This window comes from Arachis duranensis, chromosome 7 (genome assembly GCF_000817695.3).
Source record: "Arachis duranensis cultivar V14167 chromosome 7, aradu.V14167.gnm2.J7QH, whole genome shotgun sequence".
In the NCBI taxonomy this organism is placed as follows: Eukaryota; Viridiplantae; Streptophyta; class Magnoliopsida; order Fabales; family Fabaceae; genus Arachis; species Arachis duranensis.
The window spans coordinates 65,413,945-65,427,095 of record NC_029778.3 but is presented as its reverse complement, the minus strand read 5'-3'; the positions used below and the strand labels follow the sequence as shown (position 1 = coordinate 65,427,095).

General features: G+C 38.1%; 1 non-coding gene across 1 annotated transcript; it reads right to left on the bottom strand.

The window, feature by feature from the left end:
- Positions 1–7,201: 7,201 nt before the first annotated feature.
- On the bottom strand, positions 7,202–7,309 carry LOC127740970 (small nucleolar RNA R71). Its single transcript, XR_008001825.1, has one exon. It is a non-coding gene; the product is annotated as a small nucleolar RNA R71 (small nucleolar RNA).
- Positions 7,310–13,151: the final 5,842 nt, after the last annotated feature.

Sequence of the window (13,151 nt, the reverse complement as noted above, 5' to 3'; positions counted from 1 at the left end):
GATGATGGAGCGTTGGATGAACTCCAACCATCCTCTAGCCACAGGCTTGAGGTCCAGTCTTCTTAATTGAACCGGCTTGCCTTTAGAGTCTCTTTTCCATTGAGCTCCTTCAACACATATGTCCATAAGGACTCGGTCCAACCTTTGATCAAAGTTGACCCTTCTAGTGTAGGGGCGTGCATCTCCTTGCATCATGGGCAAGTTGAACGCCAACCTCACATTTTCCGGACTAAAATCTAAGTATTTCCCCCGAACCATTGTAAGATAATTCTTTGGATTCGGGTTCACACTTTGATCATGGTTCCTAGTGATCCATGCATTGGCATAGAACTCTTGAACCATTAAGATTCTGACTTGTTGAATGGAGTTGGTCAGAACTTCCCAACCTCTTCTTTGGATCTCATGTCGGATCTCCAGATACTCATTTTTCTTGTGCTTGAAAGGGACCTCGGGGATCACCTTCATCTTGGCCACAACTTCATAGAAGTGGTCTTGATGGGCTTTGGAGATGAATTTCTCCATCTCCCATGACTCGGAGGTGGAAGCTTTTGTCTTCCCTTTCCCTTTTCTTGAGGTTTCTTCTACCTTAGGTGCCATCAATGGTTATGGAAAAACAAAAAGCTATGCTTTTACCACACCAAACTTAGAATATTGCTCGCCCTCAAGCAAGAGAAGAAAGAAGAAGAAGAAGAAGAAGAAAATATGGAGGAAAGGGAGAAGTGTGTGGTTTCGGCCAAGGTGAAGAAGAGAGGGTTGTGGTTTGTGAAAATAAAGAAGGATTGAGGGGTTTATATAGTGAAGGGAGAGGGAGTAGGTTCGGCTATTTAGGGTGGGTTTGGGTGGGAAAGAGAATTTGAATTTTGAAGGTATGTGGGGTTTTTGGGGAAAAGTGGGTGGATGTGAGTGGTGAAGAGGTGATAAGGAAGAGAGATTGAGGTGATTGGTGAAGGATTTTGGGGAAGAGTGTTTATTGGATTGTGTGAAGAGGAGAAAAGGTAAGTTGAGGTAGGTGGAGATCCTGTGGGGTCTACAGATCCTGAGATGATCTTGTGGGGTCCACAAATCCTGAGGTGTCAAGGATTTACATCCCTGCACCAATGAGGCGTGTAAAACGCCCTTTTCATGCAATCCGTCGTTCAACGCCAGATTAGTGCTTGTTTCTGGCGTTGAACGCCAGCTTCATGCTTGTTTTGGGCGTTCAACGCCCATTTGCAGCATGTTTCTGGCGTTGAACGCCAGTTCCATGCTTGTTTCTGGCGTTCAACGCCAGCTTTTCTCAGGATGTATTCCTGGCATTTAAACGCCAGGATGTTGCTTGTGAACGCCATATCCATGCTCTGTTCTGGCATTGAACGCCAGCCAGATGCTCCTTACTGGCGTTTAAATGCCAGTAAGACCTTCCTCCAGGGTGTGCTTTTTCTTCTGCTATTTTTTTATTCTATTTTTAATTTTAGTATTTATTTTGTGACTCCTCATGATCATGAACCTAATAAAACAAAAAATAAAAATAAAAATAAAAATAGAATTAGATAAATAAAAATTGGGTTGCCTCCCAATAAGCACTTCTTTAATGTCAATAGCTTGACAGTGGGCTCTCATGGAGCCTCACAGGTGATCAGGTCAATGTTGTAGACTCCCAACACCAAACTTAGAGTTTGAATGTGGGGATTCAACACCAAACTTAGAGTTTGGCTGTGGCCTCCCAACACCAAACTTAAAGTTTGATTATGGGGGCTCTGTTTGACTCTGTACTGAGAGAAGCTTTTCATGCTTCCTCTTTATTGTTAAAGAAGAACACCCTTGGGTCTTAAACACAAGGTAGTCCCCATTCAATTGAAGGACTAATTCTCCTCTGTTAACATCTACCACAGCTCCTGCTGTGGCTAGGAAAGGTCTTCCAAGGATGATGCATTCATCCTCCTCCTTCCTAGTGTCTAAGATTATGAAATCAACAGGGATGTAAAGGCCTTCAACCTTTACCAACACGTCCTCTACCAATCTATAAGCTTGTCTTACTGACTTGTCTGCCATTTGCAATGAGAATATGGCAGGCTGAATCTCAATGATCCCCAGCTCTCCATTACAGAGAGTGGCATAAGATTTATGCCTGACCCTAAGTCACACAGAGCCTTTTCAAAGGTCATGGTGCCTATGGTACAGGGTACGGTATAGGGTATTAAGAATTTGCCAGGATCCTGTCTCTTTTGAGGTAAAGTTTGCTGAACCCATGTATCTAGTTTACTAATGAGCAAGGGAGGTTCACCTTCCCAAATCTCATTACCAAACAACTTGGCATTCAGCTTCATGATAGCTCCTAGATATTGAGCAACTTGCTCTCCAACATCTTCATCCTCTTCAGAGGAAGAATAGTTTTCAGAGCTCATGAATGGCAGAAGGAGGTTTAATGGGATCTCTATGGTCTCTATATGACCTTCAGATTCCTTTAAGTCCTCAACAAGGAACTCCTTCTTGCTTGAGAGACGTCCCCTGAGGTCTTCCTCATTGGAATTCACGTCCTCTCCTTCCTCTCTAGGTTCGGCAATGTTGATTATGTCAATGGCCTTGCACTCTCTTTTTGGATTCTCTTCAGTATTGCTTGGAAGAGTACTAAGAGGAGTTTCAGTGACTTTCTTACTCAGCTGGCCTACTTGTGCCTCTAAATTTCTAATGGAGGACCTTGTTTCATTCATGAAACTTAAAGTAGCCTTAGATAGATCAGAGACTATGTTTGCTAAGCTAGAGGGACTCTGCTCAGAATTCCTCCGTTCAACTAACCAGCAAGTGTACTGGGTCGTCCAAGTAATAAACCTTACGTGAGTAAGGGTCGATCCCACAGAGATTGTTGGTATAAAGCAAGCTATGGTCATCTTGTAAATCTCAGTCAGGCGGATAATAATTGATTATGGATTTTCGAATAATAATAAATAATAAACAGAAAATAAAGATAATTAAAATAGGATAGAAATACTTATGTAAATTAATGGTGGGAATTTCAGATAGGCGCATGGAGATACTGTGCCCTTTCTTTTTCTACTTTCCTACTTCTTCCTTCCAGTTCTTTCATTCCTTCCTATGGCAAGCTGTATGTAGGGCATCACCTTGTCAATGGCTACATCCCATCCTCTCAGTGAAAAAGATCCAAATGCTCTGTCACGGCTAATCATCTGTCAGTTCTCAATCAGGTTGGAATAGAATCCCTTGATTCTTTTGCGTCTGTCACTAACGCCCAGCCTTCAGGAGTTTGAAGCTCGTCACAGTCATTCAATCCCAGAATCCTACTCGGAATACCACAGACAAGTTTTAGACTTTCCGGATTCTCATGAATGCCGCCATCAATCTAGCTTATACCACGAAGATTCTGTTTAAGGAATCTAAGAGATACGCGCCCGGCCTAAGGTAGAACGGAAGTGGTTATCAATCACACGCGTTCATAGGTGAGAATGATAATGAGTGTCACGGATCATCACATTCATCAAGCTGAAGTGCAACAAATATCTTAGAATAGGAATAAAGAGAATTGAATAGGAAATAGTAGTAATTGCATTAAAACTTGAGGTACAGCAGAGCTCCACACCCTTAATCTATGGTGTGTAGAAACTCCACCGTTGAAAATACATAAGTGAAAGGTTCAGGCATGGCCGAATGGCCAGCCCCCCAAAACGTGATCAATAGTCTCCTCAGATGAAGAATAAAATAAAACTGAGACCAAAGATGTCTAATACAATAGTAAATTATCCTATTTATACTAGACTAGCTACTAGGGTTTACATGAGTAAGTAATTGATACATAAATCCACTTCCGGGGCCCACTTGGTGTGTGTTTGGGCTGAGCTTGATCTATCCACGAGCTGAGGCTTCTTTTGGAGTTGAACGCCAAGTTGTAACGTGTTTTGGGCGTTCAACTCCAGGTCGTGACGTGTTTCTGGCGTTTTACTCCAGACAGCAGCATGGAACTGGCGTTGAGCGCCAGTTTACGTCGTCAATTCCCGAATAAAGTATGGACTATTATATATTGCTGGAAAGCTCTGAATGTTTACTTTCCAAAGCCATTGAGAGCGCGCCATTTGGGGTTCTGTAGCTCCAGAAAATCCATTTCGAGTGCAGGGAGGTCAGATTCCAACATCATCAGCAGTCCTTTGTTAGCCTCCTATCAGAATTTTGCTCAAGTCCCTCAATTTCAGCCAGAAATTACCTGAAATCACAGAAAAACACACAAACTCATAGTAAAGTCCAGAAATGTGAATTTCACATAAAAACTAATGAAAACATCCCTAAAAGTAGCTTGAACTTACTAAAAACTACCTAAAAACAATGCCAAAAGCGTATAAATTATCCGCTCATCACTGGCCCACTTGTGCCTCCAAATTTCTAATGGAGGACCTTGTTTCACTCATGAAGCTTAAAGTGGCCTTAGATAGATCAGAGACTATATTTGCTAAGTTAGAGGTGCTCTGCTCAAAATTCTCTGTCTGTTGCTGAGAAGATGATGGAAAAGGCTTGCTATTGCTAAACATGTTTCTTCCACCATTATTAAAGCCTTGTTGAGGCTTTTGTTGATCCTTCCATAAGAAATTTGGATGATTTCTCCATGAGGGGTTATAGGTGTTGCCAAAGGCTTCCCCCATGTAATTTACCTCTGCCATTGCAGGGTTTTCAGGATTATAAGCGTCTTCTTCAGAAGATGCCTCTTTAGTGCTATTGGATGCATTTTGCCATCCATTCAGACTTTGAGAAATCATGTTGACTTGCTGAGTCAACATTTTGTTCTGAGCCAATATGGCATTCAGAGCATCAATTTCAAGAACTCCCTTCCTCTGAGGCGTCCCATTATTCAGAGCATCAATGGCAGGGATTGAGATGCTTCTTCCATCAAACTAGGAAGTAGGTGTAGTATAATCACCAAGCATCCTCCTTGCATTATTGTTGTTGGGTTTGGCTGCCATATCCTTTTCTTGTTAAAAAATTTCAGTAAGGTTGTCTCTGGATTGTTATAATTTAGCTTCTCTTAGTTTCCTCTTCAGAGTCCTTTCAAGTTCAGGATCAATTTCAATAAGAATGCCTTTTTCCTTGTTCCTGCTCATATGAGAAAGAAGAGAACAAAAAAAGAAGAGGAATCCTCTATAATCCTCTATGTCACAGTATAGAGATTCCTTTATGTGAGTAGAAGAGAAGAAGAATAAGAATGAGGAAAGAAAGAGAAAAATTCGAACTCAGAGAGAGGGAGAAGGTTCAAATTTTTGATGAGTGGAGGAGAAGTGTTAGTAAATAAATAAAATAAATAGAAGGAGAGAGGGGGAGTTTTCGAAAATAATTAAAAAGAAAAGGAAAATATTTTTATTTTTATTTTAAAATTTAGTTAGAATTCGAAAATTAAGAGAAGAAATAAAATTAAAAGTTAAAACAATTAGTTAAATAAAAATATTTTTGAAAAAGAGGAAGGGTATTTTCGAAAATTAGAGAGAGAAAAGTTGTTAGGTGGTTTTGAAAAAAATAAGAAACAAACAAAAAGTCAATTAGTTAGTTGAAAAAGATTTGAAAATGAATTTTAAAAAGATAAGAAGATAAGACGTTAGAAGGGATATTTTGAAATAAAATTTTTGAAAAAGATATGATTTAAAAAGATATGATTAAAAAGATATAGTTGAAAAAGATTTGAATTTTAAAATTTAAAATTAATTACTTGACTAACAAGAAACTAAAAGATATGATTCTAGAATTTAAAGATTGAACCTTTCTTAACAAGAAAGTAACAAACTTCAAATTTTTGAATTAATCACATTAATTGTTAGTAAAGTTTCGAAAATTTGAAATAAAATTAAGAAAAAGATTTTGAAAAATAGTTTTAAATTTTCGAAAATCATAAGATAAAAGTAAAAGAGATTTGATTTTTGAGTTGACTTAGTCAAAAAATTTTAAAACTTAGCTATTTCTTATAAGTCAAGTCAAATTTTCAATTTTTAAAATCCTATCTTTTTAAAACCTTTTCAAAAATCAAATCTTTTTAATTTTTCTTTTATGACTTTCAAAAATTAAAAAATATATTTTTCAAAATCTTTTTCTTATCTTTATTTCATAATTTTCAAAAACTTTACTAACAATTAATGTGATTGATTCAAAAATTTGAAGTTTGTTACTTTCTTGTTAAGAAAAGTTCAATCTTTAAATTCTAAAATCATATCTTTTTGTTTCTTGTTAGTCAAGTAATCAATTTTAATTTTAAAAATCAAATCTTTTTCAATCATATCTTTTTAAATCATAGCTTTTTCAAAATCAATTTCAAAATCTTTTCTAACTTCCTATCTTTTCAAAATTGATTTTCAAATCTTTTTCAACTAACTAATTGACTTTATGTTTGTTTCTTATCTTTTTCAAAACCACCTAACTACTTTTCTCTTTCTAATTTTCGAAAATGCCTCCCTCTTTTTAAAAATTCTTTTAATTAACTAATTGTTTCAAATTTTAATTTTAATTTTATTTATTCTCTTAATTTTCGAAAATCATTAACCTGTTTTCAAAAATAATTTTTGAAAACTCTTCTCTCTCATCTTCTTCTATTTATGTATTTATCTACTAACACCTCTCTTCTACTCAAGAATTCGAACCCACTCTTCCCCCCTATGTTTGGATTTTTACCTTTTTCTCCTTTTATTCTCTTATTCTTCTACTCACATAAAGGAATCTCTATACTGTGACATAGAGGATTCCTCTTTCTTTTCTGTTATCTTCTTTTTCAAATGAGCAGGAGCAAGGACAAGGACACAGAGAAAACCTTACAGAGAATCTCGAAAAAGAAAGAGACATGGCTGAACCCAATAATAATGGTAGAGGCACAAGGAGGATGCTTGGTGATTATACTACACCTACTTCCAAATTTGATGGAAGAAGCATCTCAATCCCTGCCATTGGAGCAAATAATTTTGAGCTGAAACCTCAACTAGTTGCTATAATGCAACAGAACTGCAAGTTTCATAGACTTCCATCAGAAGATCCCTATCAGTTTTTAACTGAATTCTTGTAGATCTGTGAGATTGTTAAGACTAATGGAGTAGATCCTGAAGTCTACAGGCTCATGCTTTTCCCTTTTGTTGTAAGAGACAGAGCTAGAACATGGTTGGACTCACAACCTAAAGATAGCCTGGACTCTTGGGATAAGCTGGTCACGGCCTTCTTGGCTAAGTTCTTTCCTCCTCAAAAGCTGAGCAAGCTTAGAGTGGATGTTCAGACCTTCAAACAGAAAGATGGTAAATCCCTCTATGAAGCTTGGGAAAGATACAAGCAAATGACCAAAAGGTGTCCTTCTGACATGCTTTCAGAGTGGACCATTTTAGATATATTCTATTATGGTCTATCTGAGTTCTCTAAGATATCACTGGACTATTCTGCAGGTGGATCCATTCACCTAAAGAAAACGCCTGCAGAAGCTCAGGAACTCATTGACATGGTTGAAAATAACCAATTCATGTACACCTCTAAGAGGAATCCTGTGAGTAATTGGATGCCTCAGAAGAGGGAAGTTCTTGAAATTGATGCTCTGAATGCCATATTGGCTCAGAACAAAATGTTGACTCAGCAAGTCAACATGATATCTCAAAGTCTGAATAGATGGCAAAATGCATCCAACAGTACTAAAGAGGCATCTTCTGAAGAAGAAGCTTATGATCCTGAGAACCCTGCAATGGCAGAGGTGAATTACATGGGTGAACCCTATGGGAACACCTATAATTTCTCATGGAGAAACCATCCAAATTTCTCATGGAAGGATCAGCAAAAGCCCCAACAAGGCTTTAATAATGGTGGAAGAAACAGGTTTAGCAATAGCAAGCCTTTTCCATCATCTTCTCAGCAACAGACAGAGAATTCTGAGCAGAGCCCCTCTAGCTTAGTAAATATATTCTGTGATCTATCTAAGGCCACTTTAAGTTCCATGAGTGAAACAAGGTCCTCCATTAGAAATTTAGAGGCACAAGTGGGCCAGCTAAGTAAGAAAATCACTGAAACTCCTCCTAGTACTCTCCCAAGTAATACTGAAGAGAATCCAAAAAGGGAGTGCAATGCCATTGACATAATCAAAATGGCCGAACCTAGAGAGGAAGGGGAGGACGTGAATCCCAATGAGGAAGACCTCATGGGACGTCTCCCAAACAAGGAGTTCCCTATTGAGGACCTAGAGGAATCTGAGGCTCACATAGAGACCATAGAGATTCCATTAAACCTCCTTCTGCCATTCATGAGCTCTGAAAACTATTCTTCCTCTGAAGAGGATGAAGATGTAACTGGAGAACAAGTTGCTCAATATCTAGGAGCTATCATGAAGCTGAATGCCAAGTTGTTTGGTAATGAGACTTGGAAAGATGCACCTCCCTTGCTCATTAGTGAACTAGATACATGGGTTCAGCAAACTTTACCTCAAAAGAAACAAGATCCTGGTAAATTCTTAATACCCTGTACCATGGGCACCATGACTTTTGAGAAGGCTCTGTGTGACCTGGGGTCAGGTATAAATCTTATGCCACTCTCTGTAATGCAGAAGCTAGGGATCTTTGAGGTATAAGCTGCAAGAATCTCATTAGAGATGGCAGACAAGTCAATAAAACAATCTTATGGATTGCTAGAGGATGTGTTAGTGAAGGTTAAAGGCCTTTACATCCCTGCTGATTTCATAATCCTAGACACTGGGAAGGAGAAGGATGAATGCATCATCCTTGGAAGACCCTTCCTAGCCACATCAGAAGCTGGGATTGATGTTGACAGAGGTGAACTAGTCCTTCAATTGAATGGGGACTACCTTGTGTTTAAAGCTCAAGGTTATCCTTCTGTAAACATGGAGAGGAAGCATGAAAAGCTTCTCTCAATACAAAGTCAAACAAATCCCCCACAATCAAACTCTAAGTTTGGTGTTGGAAGGCCACAACCAAACTCTAAGTTTGGTGTTGAACCCCCACATTCAAACTCTAAGTTTGGTGTTGGGAGGTCCCAATAATGCTCTGATGATCTGTGAGCTCCATGAGAGCTTACTGTCAAGCTATAGACATTAAAGATGTGCTTATTGGGAGGCAACCCAATTTTTATTTATCTATATTTTTATTGTTCTTTTATGTTTTATTAGGTTCATGATCATGTGGAGTCACAAAACAAATACTAAAATTAAAAACAGAATCAAAAATAGCAAAGGAAACAGCACACCCTGGAGGAAGAGCTTATTGGCATTTAAACGCCATTAAGGAGCATCTGGCTGTTGTTCAACGCCAGAACAGAGCATGAATTTGGCGTTGAACGCCAGAAACAAATAGCAGTCTGGCGTTTAAACGCCAGGATTACACCCTGAGGAGAGCTGGCGTTAAACGCCAGAAACAAGCATGGAACTGGCGTTCAACGCCAGAAACATGTTGCAGATTGGCGTTGAACGCCCAAAACAAGCATTGAGCTGGCGTTTAACGCCAGAAACAAGCATCAACCTGGCGTTAAACGCCAGGATTGCATGCAGAGGGCGTTTTACACGCCTAATTGGTGCAGGAATGATAAATCCTTGACACCTCAGGATCTGTGGACCCCACAGGATCCCCACTTACCTCAACTCACCCTCTCTCTTCTTCACACAATCCAATAACACTCTTCCCCCAAAAAAAACCCTTCACCAATCACCTCAATCTCTCTTCCCCATCACCTCTTCACCACTAGCATCCATCCACTCTTCCCCATAAACCCCACCTACATTCAAATTCAAAATCTCTTTCCCACCCAAACCCACCCTAAATGGCCGAACCAAACCCCTATCCCTCCACTATATAAACCCCTCCATCCTTCTTCATTCTCACACAACACCACCCTCTCTTCTCCCCCTTGGCCGAAAACACATCTCTCTCCCTCTCCTCCATATCTTCTTCTTCTTCTTCTTCTATTCTTTCTTTTTTTTGCTCGAGGGCGAGCAACATTCTAAGTTTGGTGTGGTAAAAGCATAGATTTTTTGTTTTTTCATAACCACTTATGGCACCTAAGGCCGGAGAAACCTCTAGAAAGAGGAAAGGAAAGACAAAAGCTTCCACCTCCGATTTATGGAAGATGGAGAGATTCATCTCAAAGGTCCATCAAGACCACTTCTATAAAGTTGTGGCCAAGAAGAAGGTGATCCCTGAAGTCCCTTTCATGCTCAAGAAAAATGAGTATCTGGAGATCCAAAATGAGATTCAAAGAAGAGGTTGGGTAGTTCTAACCAACCCCATTCAACAAGTCAGAATCTTAATGGTTCAAGAGTTCTATGCTAATGCATGGATCACTAGGAACCATGATCAAAGTATGAACCCGAATCCAAAGAATTATCTTACAATGGTTTGGGGGAAATGCTTAGATTTCAATCCGAAAAATGTAAGGTTGGCATTCAACTTGTCTATGATGCAAGAAGATGCACGCCCCTACACTAGAAGGGTCAACTTTGATCAAAGGTTGGACCAAGTCCTTATGGACATATGTGTTAAAGGAGCTCAATAGAAAAGAGACTCTAAAGGCAAGCCGGTTCAATTGAGAAGACTGGACCTTAAGCCTGTGGCTAGAGGATGGTTGGAGTTCATCCAACGCTCCATCATCCCCACTAGCAACCGATCTGAAGTTACTGTGGATCGGGCCATCATGATCCATAGCATCATGATTGGAGAGGAAGTAGAAGTTCATGAACTCATCTCTCTAGAACTCTACAAAGTAGCCAAAAAGTCCTCCACCTTGGCAAGGCTAGCTTTTCCTCATCTCATTTTCCATCTATGCTACTCAGCTGGAGTTATCATAGAAGGAGACATCCTCATTGAAGAGGACAAGCCCATCACTAAGAAGAGGATGGAGCAAACATGAGAGCCCATTCATGGATCTCAAGAGACACATGAGGAAGCCCATTATCAAGGAATCCCTGAGATGCCTCAAGGGATGCATTTTCCTCCAAACAACAATTGGGAACAACTCAACACTTCTCTAGAAGACTTGAGTTATAACATGGACCAATTAAGGGTGGAGCACCAAGAGCACTCCATCATTCTCCATGAGATTAGAGAAGATCAAAAAGCTATGAAGGAGGAGCAACAAAGGCAAGGAAGAGACATAGAGGAGCTCAAGGACATCATTGGTCCTTCAAGAAGAAGACGCCACCATCACTAAGGTGGACTCATTCCTTAACTTCCTTGTTCCTATTTCTCTGTTTTTCGGTTTTAAGCTTCATGTTTGTTTATGTTTTGAGTCTTTATTACATGATCATTAGTGTTTAGTAACTATGTCTTAAGGCTATGAATAATTCCATGAATCCTTCACCTCTCTTAAATGAAAAATATTTTTAATACAAAAGAACAAGAAGTACATAAGTTTCGAATCCATCCTTGAATTTAGTTTAATTATATTGATGTGGTGATAATACTTTTTGTTTTCTGAATGAATGCTTGAACAATGCATATTTTTTATCTTGTTGTTTATTAATGTTAAAATTGTTGACTCTTGAAAGAATGATGAAAAAGAGAAATGTTATTGATAATCTGAAAAATCATAAAACTGATTCTTGAAGCAAGAAAAAGCAGTGAAGAACAAAGCTTGCAAAAAAAAGATAAAAAAAGAGAAAGAAAAAGAAAAAGCAAGCAGAAAAAGCCAATAGCCCTTAAAACCAAAAGGCAAGGGTAAAAAGGATCCAAGGCTTTGAGCATCAATGGATAGAAGGGCCCAAGAAATAAAATACAGGCCTAAGCGGCTAATCAAGTTGTCCCCTAACCATGTGCTTGTGGCATGCAGGTACAAGTGAAATGCTTGAGACTGAGTGGTTAAAGTCGTGATCCAAAGCAAAAAGAGTGTGCTTAAGAGCTCTGGACACCTCTAACTGGGGACTTTAGCAAAGCTGAGTCACAATCTGAAAAGGTTCACCCAGTCATGTGTCTGTGGCATTTATGTATCCGGTTGTAATACTGGCAAATAAAGTGCTTAGGGCCACGGCCAAGACTCATAAAAGTAGTTGTGTTCAAGAATCAATATACTTAACTAGGAAAATTAATAACACTATCTGAACTCTGAATTCCTATGGATGTCAATCATTCTAAACTTCAAAGGATAAAGTGAGATGACAAAACTGTTCAGAAACAAAAAGCTACAAGTCCCGCTCATCTAATTAGAACTAATATTCATTGATATTTTGGGATTTATAGTATATTCTCTTCTTTTTATCCTATTTGATTTTCAGTTGCTTGGGGACAAGCAACAATTTAAGTTTAGTGTTGTGATGAGCGGATAATTCGGTTCTCGCAACCTTCGTACAAATATTAAAATATTAAAATTAGGAATAGAAACTGCGAACGAACGTTTGAAAGAAATATTTAGTAGTATATATTTATTTGTTTGCAATATACAAATACATAATGCAGTTATTACATGAATTTACATCCTTGCAAATGCAACTTAAAAAGACAAGAAATGCAACGGATTGATCAACTAAAAATAAATTATGTAACATGCTTGCCAGGAAGAAACAACTCAACTCTCTGCACACCATTCTATATATATTCTGAGGCTTCACCATTCACCATTTAAGCTTTGCCAGAAAATACTGCAAAACATGTCATAATAAAAGAATAAGAACCCCAAATTGTTAACTAAAACACAGAATATTAAATTAAGAAAAAAAACTATAAAATTTGGTCTCACCTTCTCAATGGGGGATTGATAGTATGGCTTAACTTTTTCAACGTCAACTAACACTTTACTCTTGCTATACAGATCATATTTGCTACACAAAATTACGAGTGATATATGAGAACTATTATAGCTCAATATTTTGGATCATATTTATGATTTATAATTTAGTATTTATAGTTTAATGTTGGCTAAATGTTAATAAAAAATAATAAATTTTGTTCCTCATATAATATTGCTCGTGATATAATTAACAAGAAGCATAAGAATATGTAAAAAAAAAGATACATTTAAGTTAAACACAAACTTACTTGAAAATATGGAGCCATTTTAGGTTCTCACGATCTTCGTCATTCATGAGATGAGAGTATGCACCTTCCTTATGTAAAGCTGCAATACAAGATTATATATCATTATGATAAATTTTTATAGATGGATATATAGCGCATGATGAAAAAACTTACGATAGAAAGAATGATATCTCATGATGAATAATCCTGCTG